The sequence below is a fragment of the Megascapheus bottae genome, chromosome 4 (genome assembly GCF_031878675.1).
Source record: "Megascapheus bottae isolate mThoBot1 chromosome 4, mThoBot2.hap1, whole genome shotgun sequence".
Taxonomy (NCBI): Eukaryota; Metazoa; Chordata; class Mammalia; order Rodentia; family Geomyidae; genus Megascapheus; species Megascapheus bottae.
This window is the reverse complement of record NC_143512.1, coordinates 26,261,072-26,285,681: the sequence shown is the minus strand read 5'-3', so window position 1 is coordinate 26,285,681 and position 24,610 is coordinate 26,261,072. Positions and strand designations below refer to the sequence as shown.

Sequence of the window (24,610 nt, the reverse complement as noted above, 5' to 3'; positions counted from 1 at the left end):
ATGAACTCAAGAATAATACAGTAATCAAATCCTATCAGACAAAAACAGGTCCTCATTTGGTTATACTGGCAAGCCCAGGTTTATGCTGAACTTTGAAAGTCTTTGTTCTGAATTATGATGCATTCAAGTAAAATGTAAGGAGTTTCTGAAGGATACTGACTCAAAGAAGATTCAGGAGCAGCCACAGTCCTCCAGTTTATCCGTCACTGGGATATTCTAGGATGACCAATAGATTCTTCTGAGGAGCTTTGGGTAATTTATGAGCCTCAGATTCACAGGTTATAAAACGTTCTTCCACATTAAAAAAAAGGTTTTATCCCATAGAAATAAGTTTTCCTTGTTTTTCCAGCTTCTTATACTTGCCTTCCAGTTTTTATTTTTTGAATATGCATTCAGCTTGCAGGCTGCCTGCTCAAGACCTACTACTTGCTCCTCAAGTGCATTGATCTGATCCAGATAAGGCTGCAATTCAGCATATGTCTGGTTTAGGTTCTTTAAGTTTCTACTAATGTTTATAGCAATATCTTTCATTTCAAGATACTTCAAGCTGGTTAGTTTATTCATATTGTCCAGGAGCTCATGGTCTTCACTTGTGGCTGTCAGCTCCCATGTTAGGTATGTGGCCATTTTGGAGAACATGTCAAGGCAGGATGTTGTGGCAGACAGCGCTCAGTGATGTCAGTCTCCGAGGGTTCCTTGGCTTCTTCAGCTGTCTCCACAGATGGGCTCCTCCGGTCACATGCATAGCCCAGACACCCTCTGAGGCTGCCCTCTTTTAAATTTGTAACCTACATATTAATGTGGTGGTTGTTTCTTTGAGGGTTTGTTACTGGGGGGTTTAATTTTTTGAGCTTTAGGTGTATTTTAGCCATGCAAAAGCTTGCTGTTCACTTTAATGCAGCCCCATTTGTCCAGCCTTTCTTTGTTTTGTTGTGTTTCTGGATCTTTGTTTAGGAAGTTTCGACTTGTTCTAAGGAGCCCTAGTGTAATCTCTATCCCTTCCTATAAAATTTTAGGGCGTCTGTTCTTTCCTAAATGTCTTTGATTCATTTGGAGTTGATTCAGGTGCAGGGTGCTATCTAAGGATCTAACTTCAGTCTTCTACACATGTATAGCCAATTCTGCCAGCACCATTTGTTGAACGGGCTGTCTTTCTTCCATCTGATGACTTTGGCTCTTGTATCAAAGTTTAGGTGGCCATAGGTCTGTGGGTCTTCAATGTTATTCCATTGTTCCTTAGACTAGTTTGTGTGCTAGCACCAAGCTTTTCATAATTTTGGTTTTATAATACAATTTGATGTATGTATTGATATTCCTCCAGCATTGTTTTTCCTGCTAAGGATTACTATTTTTTTGTTATTTAGTGTCTCTTAGTATTCCATATGAATTTTTGGATTGGTTTTTTTATTTCATTAAAGAGTGTGTTCAGGATACTGCTGTACTGTTCGTGGGAATGGAAACTGGTTCAACCATTCTGGAAAGCAGTATGGAGGTTCCTCAAAAGACTAAACATTGAGCTCCCCTATGTTTCAGCAGTCCCACTCCTTGGCATTTATACAAAGGATCACAAAAACAGGCCATACTAAAGCTATCAGCAAAACTATGCTCATTGAAGCATTATTTACCATAGCTAAGATAGAGAACAAATATAAAGAAAATGCTACACACACACACACATAAGTACATACACACACACAAACACACACACTCACATGTATATATACATATGGAATTCTTTGCTTCCATCAGAAAGAATGACATTGCCCTATTCCTAAGGAAATGCAAAGACTTGGAAAAACCATATTAAGTGAAGTAAGTCATACACAAAGAATAGGCTTCATGTTTTTTCTCATTTGTAATAATTAGTACATGTCTAGGATAGTGCTAGCAGAGGCTCACAATAGCATGACCATATAAAATAATGCTAATCAAAATGAACTCCAAGATACGGAAGCAAGTGTTTTTCTTTTTTGTCTGTCATGGGACTTGAACTCTTGGCCTAGGCTCTGTCCCTGAGCTTTTCAGCTCAAGGCTACCTCCCTACCCCTTGAGTTATAGTACCACCTCCAGATTTCTGGCGATTAATTGGTGATAAGTGTCTCATGGACTTTTTAGTGCCTCGGCTGGCTTTGTATCCCAGTCCTCAGATATCAGCCTCCTGAATAGTTAGGATTACAGGCATGAGCCATCACATCTAGCTTGTTTTGTTTTTAATGTACTATGTGAAGTTATTTTCTTTTTCTTTCATTCTCCCCCCCTCGACAGCTTATCCCCTGTTGTCACTGGCTTTGATTTTGTTTCCCTGTGTCTTATATATATGCTTATCTGATTGATGAGACAAAGAACAAAGAATGAACCAATGCAACAGCAATACTCACAAGGCACTACGATGGAAATGAACTTTACAACTTGAGGTGAGGGGAGAGGGAAGGTAGGGGGGAAGTGGGAGAAAAATCAGAGAGGTGGTAACAATGTTTGACAAGAAATGTACTAATTACCTTACTTATGTAACTGTAACTGTAACCCCCTGAATATAAAATAGACATTATTATTATTATTATTATTATGATCAATCATGGGACTTGAACCCTGGGCATTTTCCCTGAGGTCTTCAGCTCAAGGCTACTGCTCCACCCCTTGAGCTACAGCACCACATCTGGTTTTCTGGTGATTAATTGGAGATAAGAGTCTCACTGACTTTAGTGCCCTGGCTAGCTTTGAATTGTGATCCTTGGATCTCAGACTCCTGAGTAGCTAGGATTACAAGTGTGAGTCACCGTGCCCAACAAAATAAAATATTATTAAAAAGTACTAGTAAAAACTCTCCAGAGGAAGTTTTACCTTAGAGTACCTTGACAGCCAAAGTTAGCTCTCTGATGAGGAAGAGAAAGACATTCTAAAGGGAGCTGATAAAAGGGGCAAAAAACATCACTGTATGAGTAGGAAACCACACTCTGGTTTGTGGAGAGGCATGGGTGGGTAGCATGTCAGGAGCCAGGTTTTGCATTATCTCAGACCCTTGTACTCAGGTAAATCATCAGTCCCTGCAGGACTTTGAACTAGGAGATAATGATACAAGTGCTCATTTTGAAAGTACATTCTAAAGCAAGTAGGTGGTTAGACTGAAGGACAGACTTGAAGTAACAGTAATCAAGGAAGGATACCAAGCATTTAGATCAATGTCATGTAGGATAATGAGGAGGTTGGGTATAGAACCAAAACATAGCTGAAATAGAGTTAGCAGGATGTGGCAGCCAGTCAGACTGGAAGGAGAAAAGCATGCCAGTCAGGTTGATAGTGTTGTTGTTCAAGATCAGATCTACAGAAGGAGAAGTTGACAATAGCTTAGCTGTTTCAAGTTTTTGTTGATCAATTAAGTGACAGTATAATGAAACAGCAATTTCAAGAATACTTTGAGGAGACCTAGCTTTTATTTCTAGTTCCTGAGAAAGATGGACAAACAAATTAAATGTCAGTTTCAGTTCTGTGCTCTGTGTCATCTGGTGCAGCCCTCTTATTACCTACCTTCCTTCCTCAACAGCTTTAATTTTCTCACTTTCCCTAACCTGTCCCCAAAGCCATTCTTTCTGAAACAAATGGAGCATCTTGGATAGGTGCTTTCTCATCTTTCCTCTTTGCTTTTCTACAGTTACCATGCCCCTTTCCTAAACACTTTCTCTTCCTCTCTGTCACTCTCTGAGTAGCACATCTGCTCCACTGCTACCTAAATATACTTTCAGCTGGAAAAACTTTCTGTATGCTTGATCCCATCCTCCCTGTTTATAATAGGCAGGCCCAATGTGTTTTATGTTCTGCTATAACAGAGCACTGAGTTGCTTTAGTTGTCTTGTCATTGCTTTTTTCACACTGAGTTCATATGCAGATTAATGAGAGCTTCATATTCTATCGGGCACATAGTGAGTATGAATATGTGAAACAATAGTATTCTGAGGAAGATTTGGTATATATAATTCATTTCAACCCTTTGTGAAGATTCTTTGCCAGCTCATGAAGGCACTCAGGAGAACCATGGAAGAGACCGGTCGGAGCAGCAGAGCCCTGCATTGATCCCATTTAGCTTTCCCGTTCCTCAGTGCTAGTTGATGAAGTATTTCTTCAGTCACTTTCTCATTCTCAGTGGAGAAAAGATATCAAGCTGCGTGTTCATCAAACAAGAAAGATTAGTGATCTGTCACGTACAATAATGAGGTGATACAAGATATATCGACAGTGGCATGTTCTCCTTATTTCTGAGGCTCATATCAGATTATCAGCATAGAATATCAAATTATTATGGTGATATTAGCTTCCAGTCTTTATAATCAAAGGCTGTACCTTAATATCAGGGTTTGATTATCCAAGGTAGATCAACAAAATCATTAAGTTACTATCTGAATTATTAATGATGCATGTTTTGGCTCCTTTTTATTTATATTAGGACTCTGCAATCCATGTCCTTATTAACTTTAGTCACAGTAACTTGCCTCTTGCTTATTACCGCCCCCCCTCCCCGCCCCCCGGCCCAACTAATCCTGAGGCTTGAAATCAGGACATGGACTCTGTCCCTGAGCTTCTTTTACTCAAGGCTAGTGCTCTACCACTTGACCCACAGCACCATTTACTGCTTTTTCTGTTTATGTAGTACTGAGGAATTGAACCCAGGGCTTCATGACTGTTGGGCAAGTACACCACCATAAGCTACATTCCCAGCCTGTCACTTGCTTCTTTTATTATCTAATATTGGTCTGGTTTACTGACTGCCAGACAAAACTTCTAGAAGGAGAGATGTGACCTAATTTTCAGTATCCATGTTCAGAAACAGTCTTTTTCCCAGTTACTTATAAAATTCATAGCCCTTAGTTTAGATTCAAGCCAATTGACTTTGGTTAGCTTCTTTTCCTGTTATATTGTAGAATGTCAAATAGCCATCTCTGAATTACTTAAGTACAGGACAGGTTTTGCTCATGACATTCTTTTTATTTTTACCATAGCATTTACTTTTCTTCTACTCTGTTAATATTCAAATCCTGGCTCAATGACATAATACTGAAGAATATGTTTGACTAATTCTTTTATCAAGCTTCCATTATTTCTTCAGTAAAATGTAATCTCCTTGTCAGATTTTTTCATGGTTCCTGAATATATGTGATAGCCTAAGATTTCTGTCTTGCATACAATACAATTAATTATACACATGTAACTCTTCTATTAAGCTTTATCTTCCTGGGAGCTGACCTCTGCCTTGATGGCTTGTGACTGCACGGTGGCATTAAGAGATGGCATATGTTTAACATCTGGCATGGAGGAGAGAAGCCTTTCAGATTACCTCTAATAATAAATACTACCTAGATCAGAACATTGTACAATTTGTTTTCATAGGATTATTGTTGAATCTTTATATACTACCTGAACTCAATAAAGTTTTTATAAGTTATAGGGCTAACTAGTTTGTTATAGCATAGTTTTTTTTATAGAGTCATCCATCTTGGATATCGCCTTCTAGGTGTGAAACAATATTTTAAATGAAAAGAGGCAAAGAATTTATAATGATTTGAGGATTGTATTTGATTCAGAATAAATGAAAACTTGAACTGATTTTTTCAGTGAATATTTAGTGTCTGAGCCATGCTTTTACTAGCACCATGGTCTGTTTCCTTGGATATACAGAATATAATAGATGGAAAACAACTCCTCCGCATTGCTTTTCTTAGGTTTATAGCTTTTCTATTTTAACAAGGTAATAATTGTGTTAGACAAATTATACTAAAATTATTTAGCTGCTTAATTCTCTATTTCACTTGTCTGCTGAGTCAAAAGGCACATTGGTTATCATGACGGAATCCTGGGAACAGTCTTAGCTTCCCACTAGATAGGTCATTGTGATTTCATATGTAAGCATATGTAAAATACACTATTTCTGGAGATAACTGTATCAGTGATTTCATATTAAATTTTCTTCTGAACTTTAACAGGTCACCTCTACTTCCTTTGGGAGATTTCTAGACCATTGTTATTTTTTTCATAATCTCATAATTTATGGTACATGAGTTGTGGTATGCATTCTATAAATAGTTGAATCTAATGAACAAATATTTTGAAGCAATTCACTAATTGTATATATACACCAAAGTAAATAATAAAATTAGGGCTTGAAGCACTGATTGAGCTCCTACAGGCATGGTGGATATTTGTAGTAATCAAAAGGTATTCTGTAAGAAGTGTGACACTGAACAAGAAGGCCAGGGAAAGGATTCTCTGTATGGCCAAAGAAAGCAGCATATTAACAGAAAGCTTAGAGGCCATGAGTGGGCAGACTAAGCTGATTTCCTGGAAAATACTAAATATTAAAAAAGATTATGTAGAAGCTTGGCGGGCTGAGCACAGTTGCAGATCTAAGAGAAAGCTGATTATTTAGAGATGGAAACATTTATTATTATTATTGTTTTACAAAAGGGTTACAATTTGAGATGGAAACATTTTAATGTGGAAGGAAATAAAAAGGGGAAAGATATAGTGACTTTTTTGTGAGCTTTATCTTTTGTTTAAAATGAGCACAATAAAATCTTGAGGATAAACTGTATGCTGCTGCTTAATTATAATGCATTTTCGAAGAGTAGAAGGAATCCTAGGGTAGACTCCATACTAGCTTTTAGTATATTCTTTATGCTAATATATATCATTAAATTGTTTGCAATTTAGTATATATGACTGTAATCTTTTCTTAATCAGCATGATTTTTATTGTGCTCATAGCATAGTTATTTAATTCCTATTATTTTGAATTTTTTAAGATTAAGTTAAGGGATTTTTTATTTAAAGAATGTATTAACATTGATTTTTACGTCGAAAGCAGCCTTCTTCTCTGAAGCCTCCTTCTTCTTTAAAAAGTCATCTATATTGGTTGCCTAAAGCTTATTAAAAATAATAAATAGAACTGTGGCTTTATTCAGATTTTGGCTATAAGTATCAACAGTGACTCATAGAATGAAGTGGAAGAAACCTTATAATGTGTTAAATAGCATACAGGATCCATGTGGCAAGGAATGTTCTAAATAAATCATAAAAAATAAAAGACACATAAGAAAAGTGTACCTTCTCTTCTGTTACACCTTCAAGTAATATTCCACATAATGAAACAACAACAACAACAACAACCATCCTGACCTGCTTGATGTTATAGCGGCTTCCTGATGCGTAAGGAACGGACCTCACTGAGGCTTGGTTTGTGATAGAAAATGCTCTGCTCCCCTAGGAAGAAACCATACAATGCAGCTCCTAAGGCTTCAGCACTGCCATGGGAGGGCACAGAACAGCAGATGGCCCCAGGAAGGTTCATCCTATATTATTCAATACCAAAAGCAAAAGTATCAACTGTTTCTGGAAACCCATAAAATCCAGAAATGAAGAATTGATGAGTAAACATGAAAGAAATTGATTTTGAAATATTTGTTTGGAAATGTATTTTAATTTTTTATCTTTGTGGTTTAAACACATTGTTGATGATTCGGAACCTTAAACCACTGTTTGGATTTTTTTCATTTTCTTATTAAAGAATTTATTAACATTGATTTTTACGTCATATATTTAACAAATAAGTATTCAAGAAGGGAATTTCTATATACAATCACTGGCATTTAGATTTTAGAACACAGTTAAAATTAGGCTGAGAGTTTGTATGTCATAGATATATATTAATCTATGTATTAAAACATGTCTATAGAGTCACAGATTTTTATGTCTATGTAGTTGTGTTTATATTTCCAATACCATGTCAACTGCATTTTTTAAAAAAATAAGTGTTATGGGAACTGCATGTAAGAAAACTCTTGCAGCAAGCCTTTTACTAACAATTTCTTTTTTCCATATATTTTTTATTGTAATTAATAGAAGGGTTACATTATATTCACCACATAGAGGATGCATTACTTCACATACACTGATACCCTTTCTCATGTCTTGGCCCCATTTCCCTCCACCCAACCCTCAACTTGTTTCCCCCCTCCCTATCTGATTTCAAATAACCAAATACACATATATATAATATAGCAGATAATAAGGTGAAATAATATAAAAATATGAGATAACCAAGGGACAGCAAGAGAGATGAGAAATAAAATAGTACATTAAGGACAACAATCACTCATCATATGGCTTTTGTTTCTATATCCTAGAGGTCCTTTTATTTAGCATCACACTATATGGCCTTATGTATCTAGGTTTTGTTCTATTATAAATCTCTGCTAGAGGAGTCCAAGGTTTCTACTGATTATGACAAATGAGGGAAACCATTGAGCCTGTGTTCCTTAAGTCTGGTTTACTTCACTTAATATGATTTTTTTCTAAGACTTTCCATTTCCTTACAAATGGGGCAATATCATTTTTTTCTGACAGCAGCATAGAATTCCATTGTGTATAAATACCACATCTTGTTGATCCACTCATCAACTGAGGGGCATCTGGGTTGGTTTCATATCTTTGCTATGGTAAATAGTGCTGCAATGAACATCGTTGTGCTAGTGGATTTAGTATGTCCTTGTTTCTGCATGTTTGGGTAAATGCCGAGTAGTGGAATTGGTGGGTCATAATGGAGCTGTATGTTTAGTTTTTTTGAGCAACTGCCATACTGCTTTCCATAGTGGTTGAAAGAGTTTGCACTCCCACCAACAGTGTAGTAGTGATATCTCCTGGCCGCATCCCCTCCAGCATCTGTTGTTATTCGTTTTCTTGATCCTGGCCATTCTAACGGGAGTGAGATGGAACCTTAGAGTTGCTTTGATTTGAATTTTTTTTATGGTCAGAGATGTCCAGCATTTCTTCATGGGTCTTATTTCTTCTTCAGAGAAGAATCTCTTTAAGTTTTTGGCCCATCTTTTAAAGGGATGGTTGTTTCTTTGGAGATTAGTTTTGGAGTGATTCAATTTTTTGACCTGTTGATGTATATTAGATATGAGACCTTTTTCCATTGTATGGTTAGTGAAGATCTTCTCCCACTTTGTAGGCTTTCTACTTAGTTTGCTAGCTATGTCCTTTGCCATATAGAAGCTCTGCAGTTTAATGCAGTCCCACTTATCCAGACTTTCTCTGATTTGTTTCTTGGTCCTTATTAAGGAAAATTTCAACCTGTGCCAAGGAGACCTAGTATATAACTCCTATTCCTTCCTGTAAAGTTTTCAGTGTATCTGCTTTTACCTCAAGGTCTTTGATCCATTTGGAGTAAATCCTGGTACAGGGTGATAAAGAAGGATCCAACTTTAGTTTTCTGCAAGTGCTTAACCAGTTCTGCCAGCACAACTTGTTGAAGAGGCTGTCTTTCTTCCATTCTATTTTTTTGGCTTCCTTATCAAAGATTAGGTGGCCACAGGTCTGTGGTTTAATATCTGGGTCCTCAGTTCTATTCCATTGGTCTTCAGGCCTGTTCTTGTGCCAGTACCAACTGTTTTGGTCACTATAGCTCTGTAATAGAATCTAACGTTTGGTATTGAAATTCCTCCTGCGCGGTTCTTTTGGCTAAGAATTGTTTTTGCTCTATGGGGTCTTTTATTATTCCATATGAAATTTTGGATTGCCTCTTCTACTTCTTTAAAGAATGACATTGGGATATTGATGGGTATTGCATTGAATTTGCAGATAGCCCTTAGCAAGATTGCCATTTTCACGATGTTAATTCTTCCAACCCAGGAGCATGGGAGGTTTTTCCATTTCTTCAGTTCTGCTTTAATTTCCTTTTTCAGGGTTTTAAAGTTTTCTTAAAAAGGTCCCTTACATTCTCAGTTAAGTTAATTCCTAGGTACTATATTTTTTTGAGGCTATTGCAAAAGGAGTTGCTTTTCTGATTGTTGCCTCATTCCTGTCATTGTTGGCATATAGGAAGGCGGTTGATTTTTGAAGGTTAATTTTATACCCTGCTACCTTGCCAAAGTTTTGAATCAGCTCAAGCAGTTTGGGAGTTGGGGTCCTTAAATACAGAATCATGTCATGTGCAAAGAGGGAAAGTTTCACTTCCTCTTTCTCTATTTGGATCCTCTTTATGCTTGCCTTATTGCTCTGGCTAGGAATTCTAATACTATGTTAAAGAGGAGTGGAGAGAGTGGGCATCCTTGTCTCATTCCTGATTTTAGAGGGAATGGCTTTAGTTTTTGCCATTAAGTATATTTCTAACTGTGGGTTTGTCGTACACAGCCTTTATTATACTGAGGAAGCTCTCCAGAGCTTTTAGTATAAAGTGGTGTTGGATCTTGTAAAATGTCTTTTCTGCATCTATTGAGACAATCATGTGATTCTTGTCCTTGCTCCTGTTGTTTTGTTGAAATATATTAATGGATTTGGGTATGTTGAATAAGCTTTGCATCCCTGTGATGAATCCTGTTTGATCATAGTGTATAATTTTTATGATGAGTTGCTGAAGACGGTTGGCCAGTATTTTCTTAAGAAGTTTTGCGTCAATATTCATCAAAGAAATGGGTCTATAGTTTTCTTTCTTTGTTGAATCTCTTTTGGTTTTGGGATGAGAGTTATCGTGGCTTGATAGAATGAATTTGGCAAAGAGCCTTCATTTTTTAATTTCATTGAAGAGCTTGAGGAGTATTGGTGTGATCTCTACTCTGAAGTCCTTATAGAATTCAGTTGTGAATCCATCTGTGTCTGGGCTTTTCTTGGATGGAAGGTCTCTTTTTGACATTTCTAGTCAGTGCTGGAATTAGGTCTGTTTACTTGAATTAGGTCTTCTTGGTTCAGTGTGGGTATGTTAATATTGGCTAGAAATTCATCCATTTCTTCTAGATTCTCAAAGTTGTTGGCATAAAATTTTGAAAAGTATTCCCTCATGATGCTCTGGATCTTGGTTACTTCTGTTTTGATATTACCATTCTCATCTGTGATTTTGTTTATTTGGGTCAGCTCCCGTCTTTTTTGCTAAGATTTGCTACGGGTCTGTCAATTTTGTAAATTTTTTTAAAGAAACAACTCTTTCTATAGTTTTTGGACTCCAATTTGTTTCATTCTGCTTTGATTTTGATAATTTGTTTCCTTCTACTGGGATTAGGGTTGGTTATTTGCTCTTTTTCCAAGAGTTTAAGGTGCAACATTAAATTGTTGGTTTGTGATTTTTCCAATTTGTTAATGTAAGCACTCAGTGCTGTAGCTTTCCTCTGAGAACTGACTTTACTGTGTCCCAACGAGCTGGTACTTTGTGTGCTACTTTTTGTTAAATTTCGTAAACTGTGGAATTTCTGTTCTGATCTCCTTGATGATCCATTGGTGATTCAACAATGTGTTGTTCAATCTCCATGAGTTACAGGATTTTCATTGGTGGAGATGGGTGTTCAGTCCCAATTTTATGCCCTTGTGGTCAGAGAGAATGCAGGGTATAATTACAGTGTTTCTGAATCTGCACAGGTTTGCTTTATGCCCTAAAATGTTGTCTATTTTGGAAAATGTTCCATGTGCTGCTGAAAACAACATATATTGTGATATTGCTGGGTGAAATATTCTGCAAGTGTTTGCTAGTTCTCATTGGTCTATACTGTTGTTTAATTCTGAGGTTTCTCTGTTGAGGTTTTGCCTGGTTGATCTCTCCATAGGTTATAGTGGTGAGTTAAGTCACCAACAATCATTGTGTTTTGATCTATGTGTGGTTTTAGTGGAAGTAAAGTTTGCTTGATGAAGTTCAGTGCTCCAGGACTAGGTGTGTAGATGTTTAGGATGGTTATGTCCTCTTGGAGAAGAGATCCCTTTATTAGTATCTAATAGCCTTCTTTGTCTTTTCCCACTAATTTTAGTTTGAAGTCTATTTTATTTAATATGAGGATGGCAAATAGAGCCTGTTTATGGGGGCTGTTAGCTTGATAAACTTTACTCCAACCTCTCCTTTTCAAAAAAAATGCTTTCTTGGGCAAGATGTGTCTCTTGAAGACAGCAGAATGATGGGTCTCAACTGGATAGTCTATGCAGTTTAATTGGAGAGTTAAGTCCGTTGACATTGACAGTTAGGATTGAAAAATATTTACTAGTTCCTGCCAGCTTTAAAAGCTTTCATTAGAGCCTGTGGCTTGACAGTTCTTGTGGTACTTAGCTGGTATGATTTTTAGGTGCCATTTCTTTGTCAGTATCACGTTTGTGTTGGTTTTTAATGGGTAGAACATCTCTGGGAATTTTCTGTAAGGCTGGTTTGGTTGCTATGTAGTGTTGCAACTTTTCCTTGGAACGGAAGGTTTTGATTGTTCCCTCAGTTATGAATGAGAGCTTAGCTGAGCACAGCATTCTTGGTTGGTAGTTATTTGTCTTAAGGGCCTGACATACATCCTTCCAATCTTGTCTTGCTTGTATGGTCTCTGCTGAGAAATCTGTGTTTATTCTGCTTGGTTTTCCTTTGTAGGTGATTGTTCTCTTCTCCCTGGCTGCTTTTAGGATCCTTTCTTTGGTCTCTATTGGTCCTGTTCAGATTACAATGTGGCAGTGGGATGTCCTTTTCTGGTCAGGTCTGTTTGGGGTTCTGAAAGCTTCTTGTATCTGGATGGGTCTGCCCTTCTGGATATTTGGGAATTTCTCTGAGCTTATTCCCTGAAGTATATTTCCAATAACATTGACCTCTTTCTCCAGGCCTTTTTCAGTACCAATTAGCCTTAAATTGAGCTTCCTAATTGTACCTTGGACCTCCTGAAGCGTTCTCTCATATTTCCTAGATTTGGTTTGACTCATTTTCTGTTCTTTTTCTGTAACAACTAGATTATTCTCAACCCCGGAGCTTCTTTCTTCTACATTGTCTAATCTGCTATCAATTCTTTGTACTTTATTCTTCATCGCCCTTCCTTCCAGTTGGTCATTTTGATGCCTTGCATCTCTTGTTTTAGATTATGTATGGACTCCTTTAACTCTTTGATTTCCATTTGAGTGGTTAGCTCAGCAGCTTTACTCTCATTGGATATTTGTTGGAGTTCAGTCAGTTTTTTGTTTGAGGATTCTATGAATCCTTCCATTTTTCTTTGTAAATCCTTTATTCTGGCCTCCATTATGGCTTCCTCATGTTCATGTATCACCTTGTTTATGATTTCATCTCTTAGATATTGCCTCTTCACATATCTCTTTCTGTATATTTTCAAACTTTTCATTAATCATGTTTATCAATTGCATTTGTATAGCATTTAGAGGACTCTTCTTTAGTTTTGGCATTGACTGCTCCATTCTTGTTTATATTGGGTGGGAGATGTTATTCCTTGATTTGCCATTTTTCTTGAGTTTCTTGTTCTGCCCGTTTGAAAATGGGAGCAAGATTAATACTGCACAATATTACAACTTTTAAGATATAAACAACCTAGATCTCTTTAGCTGGCCAGAGAATAGACGGTCACAATTTTAGATTGGTATTATCACTCTCTGTCCCTTTTTGTACATTTGCAGACAAATCTAATACCACCACCAGTCAGCATTTTCTGATCCCTAAAAACCCCTCTCAATCCAATCTCTATTGTGTTTAAGTCCCTTTGCACCTTCAATATTATTGGACACCTCGAGATACAGTATTTCTCAACAACCATTAAGTGTAGATCCATGCATTATAAAAGTGGAAATGAAATTAATATTTATAATTTAGGGAGTCAACTCTTAATCCTACCCTCTAGAAACGCACCTTCATTATGAGTTAGGTAAAGTACAATATCCCTTTTATTCTCTCTATATGTAATATATGTTTAATTATGCATGTTTTTTTCTGACCAACATTCAGCAATATTGGAAATAGTCTTTGGAAAATGGCGTATCTAAAGAATTAATTACATATCTAAAGATTTAATTAATCAAATTGAAATCTAGATTGGAATCTAAGGGCTACTGTATCTCAGCCTACTATGTATGAAATGTTTTTGAGAAAATGATCTAAGTTTCAAATACATTTATTGAACTATAAGATTTCTTCTTTTGACTTGTTACTTGTACAACATAATGTTTAAACAATAACTTCAAAATAATATAGTATTATTTATTTTACTTTGGCTCATTTAAGCATAACAAACAAAATGTCCATTATTTTTTAAAGAATTGTTTCATCAACTGGGTAGAATGCTTGCCTAGCATGCATGAGGCCCTGAGTTCAATTCCTTAGTACTAAATAAACAAAAAAGGAATGAAATAACTTTAAAATAAATAAATTAATTAAATAGACAAAAGTTTATTCTCGGAGACAAGAAAATTTATTTAGGTGATATCTCATATACTAACAATAGGGGTCAACAAAGTGGATAAAAATGTCATGGCAATCATTTTGATAAATTTACTCAACTAAAATTAAATACTTAATTTTTTTTTTGCCAGTCATGGGGTTTGAACTCAGGGCCCAAGCAGTATCCTTGTACTTTCTCAAGGCTAGAGCTCTACTTCTTTCTCAAGGCTAGAGCCATAGCAATAGCACCACTTCCAGCTTTTTCTCTGTGTATGTGGTACCAAGGAATTGAACCTGGGTCTTCCTGCATGCTAGGCAAGCACTTTTATCACTAGGCCAAATTCCTGGCCCTAAAATTAAATACTTTTTAATGTGTGACAAATTATACTAGGTTTTGTATATTTACAAAATAGCATATTAACTTGGACTTAAGAAGTTAATTAGCAAGATGCGTTAAAAAAATTTAAGAGAATTTATTAAGCTGTACTTAGTATCAGCAAATTCAGGATATAGAAGATGGTCATTTAGCCTTAAGTGTCTCCAAAGTTGTATTGCTGGAGTTTGAAATGGACAATTTACCTTATCATCTAAAATAACCTTACCATTAATATTCTATATATAGCCTTAGGTGAGCTCCCTTTGCTTCAGGTGTTTTGTGTATACAATAAAGATAATGATAGTGCTTGCCTCAAAGAGTTATTGTAAAGAACACATAAATCAACTCCTTAAACTCCTTAAAAAATTCACTATTTAGAATGTGTTTGGTTATTAACAGTAGAATCCATGAGTCTGTTAATTCAAGAGGGCAATGTGGCTGAAGCTAAAGTAGTTGTATAGATTGAGGTCATCAGTACTGTGTACTAAATGAAATCCTGGATATGACTGAAATTAAAATGGAATATCATACACAAAGGCTTGCTAAAGGGGAGTGAAACTTAAAGAAGTGTAGGAAAGAGAATGCTGAAAAGGCATTACTTAAGAGTATTTGGAGGGGAAAATAAAATAGTTGGAAAGTTGGAGATGAAGCTCAATAATAGAGCTCTTGTTTACTAGCTCAAGAGTCTAGGTTTGATTCCCAGAACAGCAAGGAAAGAATGGTTTGAAAGGAAGGATAGAAAATAAAAAAAATTGTGGGTTCATGAAAATGAAGGAGGAATATACACTCAAACAGTTATTAATAGAGGTAGCTGTGGTTATTATATACTATGTGATAATGTATTTAACCAAATATTTCAGTTAAATTAACCATCCAGGAAGTCATTTTGAGCAACGCCAGTTGGAAAAGGCTTATAAATATTGGCCTAGTAGCAAAAGCTACTAACAAGATGATCTGAGAATCTTCAAGATAAAACATCAGGAAATATATGGCATGCAGTTGCTCTCAAAAGAAGTCATTAATATTTGAGAGAATAGATGCATTTAATATGGGCATACCACCTATGCACATTACAATATCACACGATTCTCGATATGTTTGACTTTTGTGTATTAGTTAAGTATTCATGTAATTTACAAATTACAGGATGATGAGGTATGCGATCCAGAAGTCAAGAGAAAGCTTAGTAAGACAGAAGAGACTCTGGAATGAGATAAATAGTAAAGTAGTAGTAGAAGTTGAGAGGGAGTATGAAGACAATGAAGCCATACATGAGGGGAGGAGGGTGGAGATTTAGCATTGAACGAAAGGATAGATTAGATTATAGATGAAGTTAAAAGATGAGAAACTAAAAGCATTCCTGCTGTGAAAATTAAAAATACATTTGAAGTGTTTAAGGTAATAAGTAGTGGACATCTGAGCTTATTAGAAAGATATATTCTGAAATATTACTGTAACCATAGGGAAACGAAGGAAGTATTTTATGCAGTTATGAAGTATATTACCTCGAGATGATGACTTAAGTGGCTTTGGAGATGCTTCTTTTGTAACGAAATAAATCAATAGAATCCTGTTATTTTATTTTGTTATCCAGGGCATGGATTGTTTATAATGACAGGAACACAGATTCCTGAATCTATTCAAGGTTAAGGTAGAATAGAAATCAGTAATGGACTATGATGGATCATATACTACAGGCTGGTTAGTTAAGGAGGAAAAAAAAGTAGACTGATATTGTAAAAAATAGATTAGGGGACATTAAAATTTTCATTATAGGAATGACATTTGTTATAAAAAGTCAAGAGGTGAGAAAGTAAAACAATGATGTCTGGACCAGAAAACATAATTAATTCCAAAAGTAGAACTATTTTTGATTGTGGCAATACAGGTACATACAAGCATTATAAAGTACAAAAATTGGCATGAGGAGTTTTAATTCTTAGTGAATGAGCCCTGGTAAAGGTAAAAGAGAATCTCTTCATAGGATTGTCTTATTTGTTGTATACTGAGTGTTTTCTAGTTAGAGAGCATGTCTCATTTATTTATTTGTTTGTTCATTTGTTTGTTTATTTAATTTTTTGCCAGTCCTGGGCTTGAGCTCAGGGCCTGAGCACTGTCCTGGGGCTTTCTCAAGGCTAGCACTGTACCATTTGAGCCACAGCACCACTTCCCGCTTTTTCTGTGTATGTGGTACCAAGGAATTGAACCCAGGTGTTTATGCATGCTAGGCAAGCACTCTATGATTAGGCCAAACTCCCGGCCCATGTCTCTTTTTAAAGGGGGAGGATAAATGTAGCAGCTCATAGGAGCAGGAACACATTGACATCTCTAACATGCCATTGGGGTGGGGGGAAGGAAAATGAAAGAAAAACATGAGATGGGATATCAAAGTTCAAGAAGTAATGTGCCCACTACCTGATGAATGTAACTGTAACCCCTATATACATCACTCTGACAATAAACTATGATTAACAAAAGAAATGTAATAAATACTTGTTGGGAAAATGAAAAAATTATTAGATAAATAAAAGCTAGAGCTAAAAAGAATTAATGCCTTCTAAGAATTCTCCCTCTTAAAAAGAGTGAATTATATTACTAGTGTAGCACTATTTTTGGATTGTTACTGTGGCTGGGAATATAATAATTTCAGAATCCATCTGGAACTATAAGTAACAACTTTCTATTTAGGTTAAATATTTCTTTAAATCAAGAATTTGACTGATAATTATTTTGTGAAACTGATCATCTTTGTGTGTTAACCTGATCTAAAAACTAAAAGTACCTATAATTCTATGTGACTGAGTTATACAGGGCGGATCTGTAGAAGAGTTAACTTCAGAAGACTCTGAAATGCATGCATGTGCCATGTAATTTTTCCGTCCACTACAAAGCAATATACTCTCATAATGTTTGACATCACTATCTGGAATCCAAACAGAAGGATTCAGAAATATAGAGCAATTACAACAGTATTTATAAAAGTTTTCTAATGTTACACCCAATTGCTTATTTTATGTCAGACAGAATTTACAAATGCAGAATATAAATGTGATAGAAAGAATTTTATGGATGGATTAGAATTCAACACAGCTTACATGGATAAAACCACAATACTTCGGTTTATTTTACTTCTTAATCTTTTTTGAGTTAGGGTCCTCTGTGTAGCCCAAGGTGAACTGGAATTCACTCTATTATCCCAGGCTTGCTTTGAGCTTACTACCTTCCAGATTCTGTTTCTTGAATACTGAGATTATAAACATGTACCATTCTTGGGCAAAAATGGGAATGTCTTTAATACATAATTCAGTAGAAAATGTTTCATTGTTTAATTTTTTCTCTCTTCTTGTCCTCTTACTCCCTTCCCTTCCTTGTCTTCTTGCTTCCCCTTCCTTTTCCACTTATTCTTACCAAAATAAATTATTAAACATGCCAGACCTCTGACTGACAAGTCCCATTCTTGGACTATACTAGGAACAATTCCATTCTTTTATTCTATTGAAAAATAACACTAATTGCTCCTTCATAGAATTTTTTTTCTGTTCAACTAAAGGTTTTGCTTTATATTCTGTGTTATTGCTCTTCATATAGTCAGCAAGTCAGGGATGTTTTTCCTTTTCTTCCTAGAAAAGCTAAGATCTGTTAGTGCTTGTGAAGAAAGTCAGTTAATATAAATTATACACATTATACACACATCCATTAACAAATGCTGAAGTAAGGAAACTACTGATTACAGATATGGTGAAGTGGTTCAAGTGGTAGGACATTTAGTTAAGTGCCTCACACGTGCATGCACACACACACACACACACACACACACACACACACACACAAGGAAATGAATTTCTAATGACCTCCTTTCTTTTCTTCTTTTTGTACAAGTCCTGTGGTTTGAACTCAGGTACAGTCTCTGAGCTTTTGTGCTCAAGGCTGGCTATCACTGTACACTTGAACCACAGCTCCACTTCTTGCTTTTTGAAGTAGTTAATTGGAGATAAGGGTCTCAACTTCCTTGCCTGGCCTGGCTTTGAATTACAATTTTCTTAAAAAATTTAAAATTATTTTTTGCCAGTTCTGGGGCTTGAACTCAGGGCCTGGGCACTGTCTGGACACTTTTTGCTCTAGTTTAATGTTCTGCCACTTGAGCCAAAGCACCACTCCTGCCTTTTTCTGTGTATGTGGTACACAGGAATCGAACCCAGGGTTTCATGCATAAAAGGCACTCTACTGCTAAGCTGAGCTCCAGGCCAAAATTTTAAAATTGTGAAGAGAAACTCTTGTCTAGAAATTATCCAGAACTACAATAATAAATTATTCTCCTTATTTTAAATTAAAGTACGACACTCATTTTTACTGAGCTTTTTAAAAAACTCAAATTCGCTAGTACTGTTTTCTAGCATTGGGGTGATTCCCCATTTCAATACATATTGGGCTGTCAATACTCTTTATAGAACTATTTTTTTAAAATAGAACTTTTTTCTTAGTGGGAGAAAACATATTCAAGTAACTTTCAAGTGTTCCTTCCCTTCTGAGGAGACAAAACAGCAAAGCTGACCTGATGAATATTCATGAGGTACAACACTGGCACATATTTATTTATGTTTAATTCTTTTCTTAGAAACATTAGCCATGCATTGAATTAGTACTTTTGCATTGAAAAATCTATTAGTAGTTCTAATAATGTCATATATTGAGGTATGTAAAACAAGTTTGCATGATTTCTATAGTGAAATTTATTATCTTTGCTGACTCGTTTGGCCCCATAATTTCTTTTTTCTTTCCTTTTCCTTTATTTATTTTTGTGCTGGTTCTGGGGCTTGATCTCAGGGCCTGGGTGGTATCCCTAAGCTTGTTTTTTATTTTATTTTATTTTATTTTATTGATGGGGTAATATATAGAGGGCTTACAGTTACATTAGTCAGGTAGTAGGTGCCTTAATACCTCTTCTCATGTTTTTTCCTCTTTTCCTTCTCCCTCCCTAAGCTTTTTCACTCAAGGTTGACATTATATCAATTGAGTTACAGCTCTCCTTTCATCATTTTCCTGGTTAATTGGAGATGAGACTCATGGACTTTCCTGTCCAAGCTGACTTCAAATCATGATTCTTAGATCTCATTCTCCTGAGTATTCAGATCTGCAGACATGAGCCACTAACACCTAGATATAATATTTTAATCTTTGATTTGTAATAACAATAAGCCAGGCATTGTTGGAAGTATTGTTTAAGCTACTTATTGAAAAATAACTAAATCCTAGTTAGGTTTTTAAAACTTGGTTCACATTTCAAAGAAATGACTTCTCCCACTTCTCCTCCCCCGGCCACTCCCAGCCCCACGTTGAAAAGTTCATTTCCAACAAGTTGTCTTGTGAGTATCTCTGTTGCATTGGTTCACGGTTTGTCCTTTGCCTCACTATTTTGTTGTCACCTTTCCCTTCCCTAATTCAGAAAAATGTATATATAATACATTGGATACCAAAATCAAATACAATGACATAGGGAATGGAGGGAAAAATGAGAGAAACATGAAATAACTTCACACAGTATACATTAAAAATAACAACCATATCTTAAAGGTCATTTTGCTTAGCATCATCTCATATGGTCATATGTACATAGCTATTGAGCTATTGTAATCCTCTGCTGTGACTACCTTGGGCATATGCTGATTATTACAAATGAAGAGTTTATGTTCCCTTGGGTCTGGCTTATCTCATTTCATGTGATTGTTTTTACGTCTTTCCATTTCCTTATGAATGAGGCTATGTCATTCTTTCTGAGAGAAGCATTGTGTATATATACTGCATTTTCTCAGTTCTCATCTACTGAGGGGCATCTGGGCAGGTTCCATATCTTGACTTTTCTGATTACTAGGAAAGACTACATATATCTTATTCAAAAGTTTGTTAGCTTGATTTATGACTTATAGATATTTAGATAAAATAGTATATTGATGTCCATTGGTACACTTAGCTTTAGCTTCAAAAATATTAGGAAGAAATTACAGATGTAGTGAAGTCAAAACATCTAGGTGGTGATCAAATAGTGGTTGAAGTGGAAAGGAGGAAAAAGACCAAAAGATTCTTTTAAAGTTTATTTGGATTAAAAGATAAAATTGGGATAGCAAGAGATGAGAGATAACATAGTACATTAAGGACATCAATCATTCATTATGTGGCTTTTGTTTCTTTATCCTGGAGGTCCTTTCATTGGCTATTTCATATTGTTTCAGTATTTCACCTTGTTATCTGATATATTGTATATATGTGTATTTGGTTATTTGAAATCGGATAGGAAAGGGAGGAAAACAAGATGAGGGGTGGTGGTGGGGGGAGGGAAATGGGGACAAAGACATGAGAAAGGGTATCAATGTATGTGAAGTAATGCACCTTCCATCTGGTGAACATAATGTAACTCTTCTATTAATTACAATAAAAATATATGGAAAAGAAAAGAAAAGATAAAATCGGGTCTGAAAAATGTTCTTTGTTTACAGCAAACCACACAAAACCATGATTAGAAATTTAAAAAATGACAACGTATTAAATTTTGCAATTCTGTTCATAAGTCACATACTATATACTTTATGCTTCATGGTCTTTGTATTAATAAATATAAAACTATAGAGCACAGTGTTTAGTGTGACAAAGATACTACATTATTCATTCTTATCTCAATTCTCTGGACACATGAAACTGTTCCTTTCAGAGAATTGATGGAAAAAGACTCAAGCTGTATATATACATTTGATTCTAGAGCATAGGATTAAAATGTTATTTTGTTATTCTATAAAAGATTGGGCAAAAGAACTGAGCAATGCAGTATTTTCAAGCCTGGCTAAGTGAGAACACTACCATCATAATCAGAAAAAAAGTGTGTGTCTTTTTTATTTCACATTAACCTTGTGGGGAAACAAAGACCATAAACACCCAGTAACATTATGAAAATATCTTTATACAGAGTAAAAATTTCCTCTTCAAAGTTTGGAAATCCTTTATTAGCACAAGAATCTAAATTTGCTAGGAAGTTGTTGTTGTTTCACATAATTTCCATCTGATTGTATATTTAATTTTTGTAGATTCTCACACATGTGAGTTGGTATATTTGATTTGACTTCATAAAATGTACCACAAGAACTTCAAAATCATTTCTCATTCTGAACAAATTAAAGCAGGCTGCCCAGTTTAGTATGTATCCAGCTGGCTAAAGGCTTAAACAGGAAAGTGACACAGGAGATTCCATGGTAAGCATAAGGTAAATATACTTTCATTTATGTTTTGCTGATACTCTAGTTGTTTAGAAGTTGGAGATTTTTTTTTCCTTTTTGCTTTGGGCTGCTCTTTTAGAAAACCAAACAATCATCCAGTGTGCATTCTGTCTTTGATCTTTGTTTTTGTATTTTGTTATACAAGGCTCAAAGTCTTACTGTTTGTTGTGTTTCATGCTTTGTCAGATCATCCCCTCTCGGCACATATTACTCACAGATGGCTGGAAGTAAAAAATAAAGGAAAGGTAGATTGTCTTAAAAATTGACAGCTCCCATAAATCCCAGGAGATTGTTATATAAATATCACCATAGTTTTGCAGGTGTTAAAGTAGAATCTGGTGGCCTTTCACCTGGTCTAATTAACTTCCCTTTCTTTCCCACTGTTTACCATATCTTTTTCTAACCTTTTTTTTTTTTTAAACAAGAGTGCCCTTGGGACCCAATCAAGTAAGTTGTTGAGACACCTGCATGCCACAAGGCACACACGGAAGTTCATTCAAGCCCTGGGACAAAGATTCAAAAGCTGATGTTGCTGATTCCCTGGAATGCCCTTCACGTTCAAGTGATAAATCATGTAATATAAAGTAAGCCATCTCTGGAGAAATGCAGCAGTGGTTTGCTAATTTTGACACTCACAGAAACAATTTTTTTTTACCATGGGTGACTTAAAAATAAAAGGTTATGCTTTCAAATATACTTATGAAGCACTATGTGTGTGTGTGTGTGTGTGTGTGTGTGTGCATATGCTTGTATGTCACTGGTACATATTTTAGTATTCTCTGTGTACTTTTCAAGGAAATAGCTTTTCAAGAAAAAGTGGCTCAAACTGAATTATTAACATTACAATCTTTGGAAGATTTTTATTGTGAAACAATATTTACATTTAAACTGTGCAGATCAAACAACACTGGATTATCTCTTGAGTACAATATCCCTGCCTTTAAAATATTTCTTGTTTAGTTGTCACAGTTTTTATTACCATCCATTAGTTGTGCAAAGAAGTTTCATTTTGACATGTTCATGTATTCATACAATGTACCTTAATCAGACTCATCAGCTCCATTATTAGATTTAATTGTGATTGAATTTCTTCACACTATGAACTGGACTCAATTATCTTTCAACACATATTTTGAGGTAAATTCTGACAGAGTATCTTGTTAGCCTAAACTGTAAAGTTGTATTCAAGATTATTGTTCCATTCAGAATGATATATAAATGTGAGTTTCAGACTGAGCAGTTTCTCCCGGTATATTTCTATTGAGTTAACAGACTGGGCAGTTTGAGTCACCCATTAAACAAGTAAGAGTGAACTCTTGTGTTTTCTGTAAATAAAGGAAGTTGTAGCTTTTCTGTGTTCACCTTATTCATCTTTGGATAACAGCATGACATTTATCTTGAAACGGGAAGAGGTTTGTATGGGAAATAATGTGACTTGGTTCCCAAAAATCTTGGGAACCTTTTTCAGGCCTGCTAGTATCTCTATATGGCATCTTTATTTGACATCTTGAGTAGCACTAAACCTTCTGGTGCTTATGGCCCAAGTGACAGAGTAGCAAGTAAGAGTCTGGACCTGCAGCACAATCTACCTTTTCTTTAAGCCCATTGAAAATGAGCAGCCTTTTGGACCACTCAGTACCTGGGTTGGAGTAGCACACTCCATTATCTTACATGCTATTTCTAAAATCAAATGAGAATAACTGAACCTAATGACTATTTTGTAGCATAGACCAGTAAAAGATGTAACACTTAATCTTTCCTTTTACTTTTAAAATTTGTGCTTCTCATGGATTTGTGCTGTGACTCAGTGTTTTTGCTCACATATGGTGCTTTACCATTTGAAACTTATCTTTAGTCTGGCATTTGACTGACCAATTCAAAATAGTATCTTTTGGTCTTTTCTTCCCAGCCTGGTTTGGAACTGTAATTCTCAGATTTCAGCCACCTGAATATCTTGGATTTCAGTTGTGAGCCCTTGGCACCCAGGCGGTTTTCTGCTACTAAAAGGTTTTTCAGAGATGCTTTATACCAATGGATACCATGTCCTATGGTAGTGAGATTGTATTTTTCTAGATTTGTTTTCTGTCTTTTGGTGTCCATTATAGCGATGCTTGTCACAGTTTGTTTATCTGGCCTAAGCAATATGATGTTTTCAATGTAATAAATCAAATTTTCTGTGGGATGTAAAGATAACTGGACACCTTGCAGAAAAATTTAGGTTAGACATTGGGAGAGTTGCTGTAGCTCTGAAGTGAAAGAACAAATATTTAGGTTATTTTTCATGGGAGTAAACCACGTGTAATCATAGTGTAAAACTATGTGGAATAGCATTTTTGAAACTGATAGCTGATACCAAGAACCAGATAATTTACAACTGGAGGATACTCCAGCTGAAGAAACCTTTGTGAGTATAGTCATCACTTTGGTAAGGTTTATTATTCATGAACTCATCAGCTACGTAAGGCAAACTGGGAAGATAAATGGGATGTTATGAAAATCAGCCCATTACGTTTTCAAGCTTTTGGTGGCAATGTTAATATATTTAGCTGCTGCTTTTGGTTTTCAGTCCTGATGGAAAGGGGAAGCCCCGGACAGGACTTCCTCATGATTCTATCGTATTAAGTCTTATGTCAACATCCATGAACATTCTGATTTAAGCTGGCTAATGAGTATATCAATTATGATTGTATATTCAGAAGTTTAAGAAATTGCAAAAGGGTCAATCTGTGAAGAAATATATAAAAGAGAAACCTCCATTTACTACAGCTGTCATGACCTCTGACTTTGGTGAATTATTTACAATAGTGATTTTTAGCTCGTA

General features: G+C 35.7%; 1 pseudogene; it reads right to left on the bottom strand.

Annotated features, from left to right (window-relative positions):
- Positions 1-313: 313 nt before the first annotated feature.
- Positions 314-23,889, bottom strand: LOC150064178 (uncharacterized; annotated as a pseudogene).
- Positions 23,890-24,610: the final 721 nt, after the last annotated feature.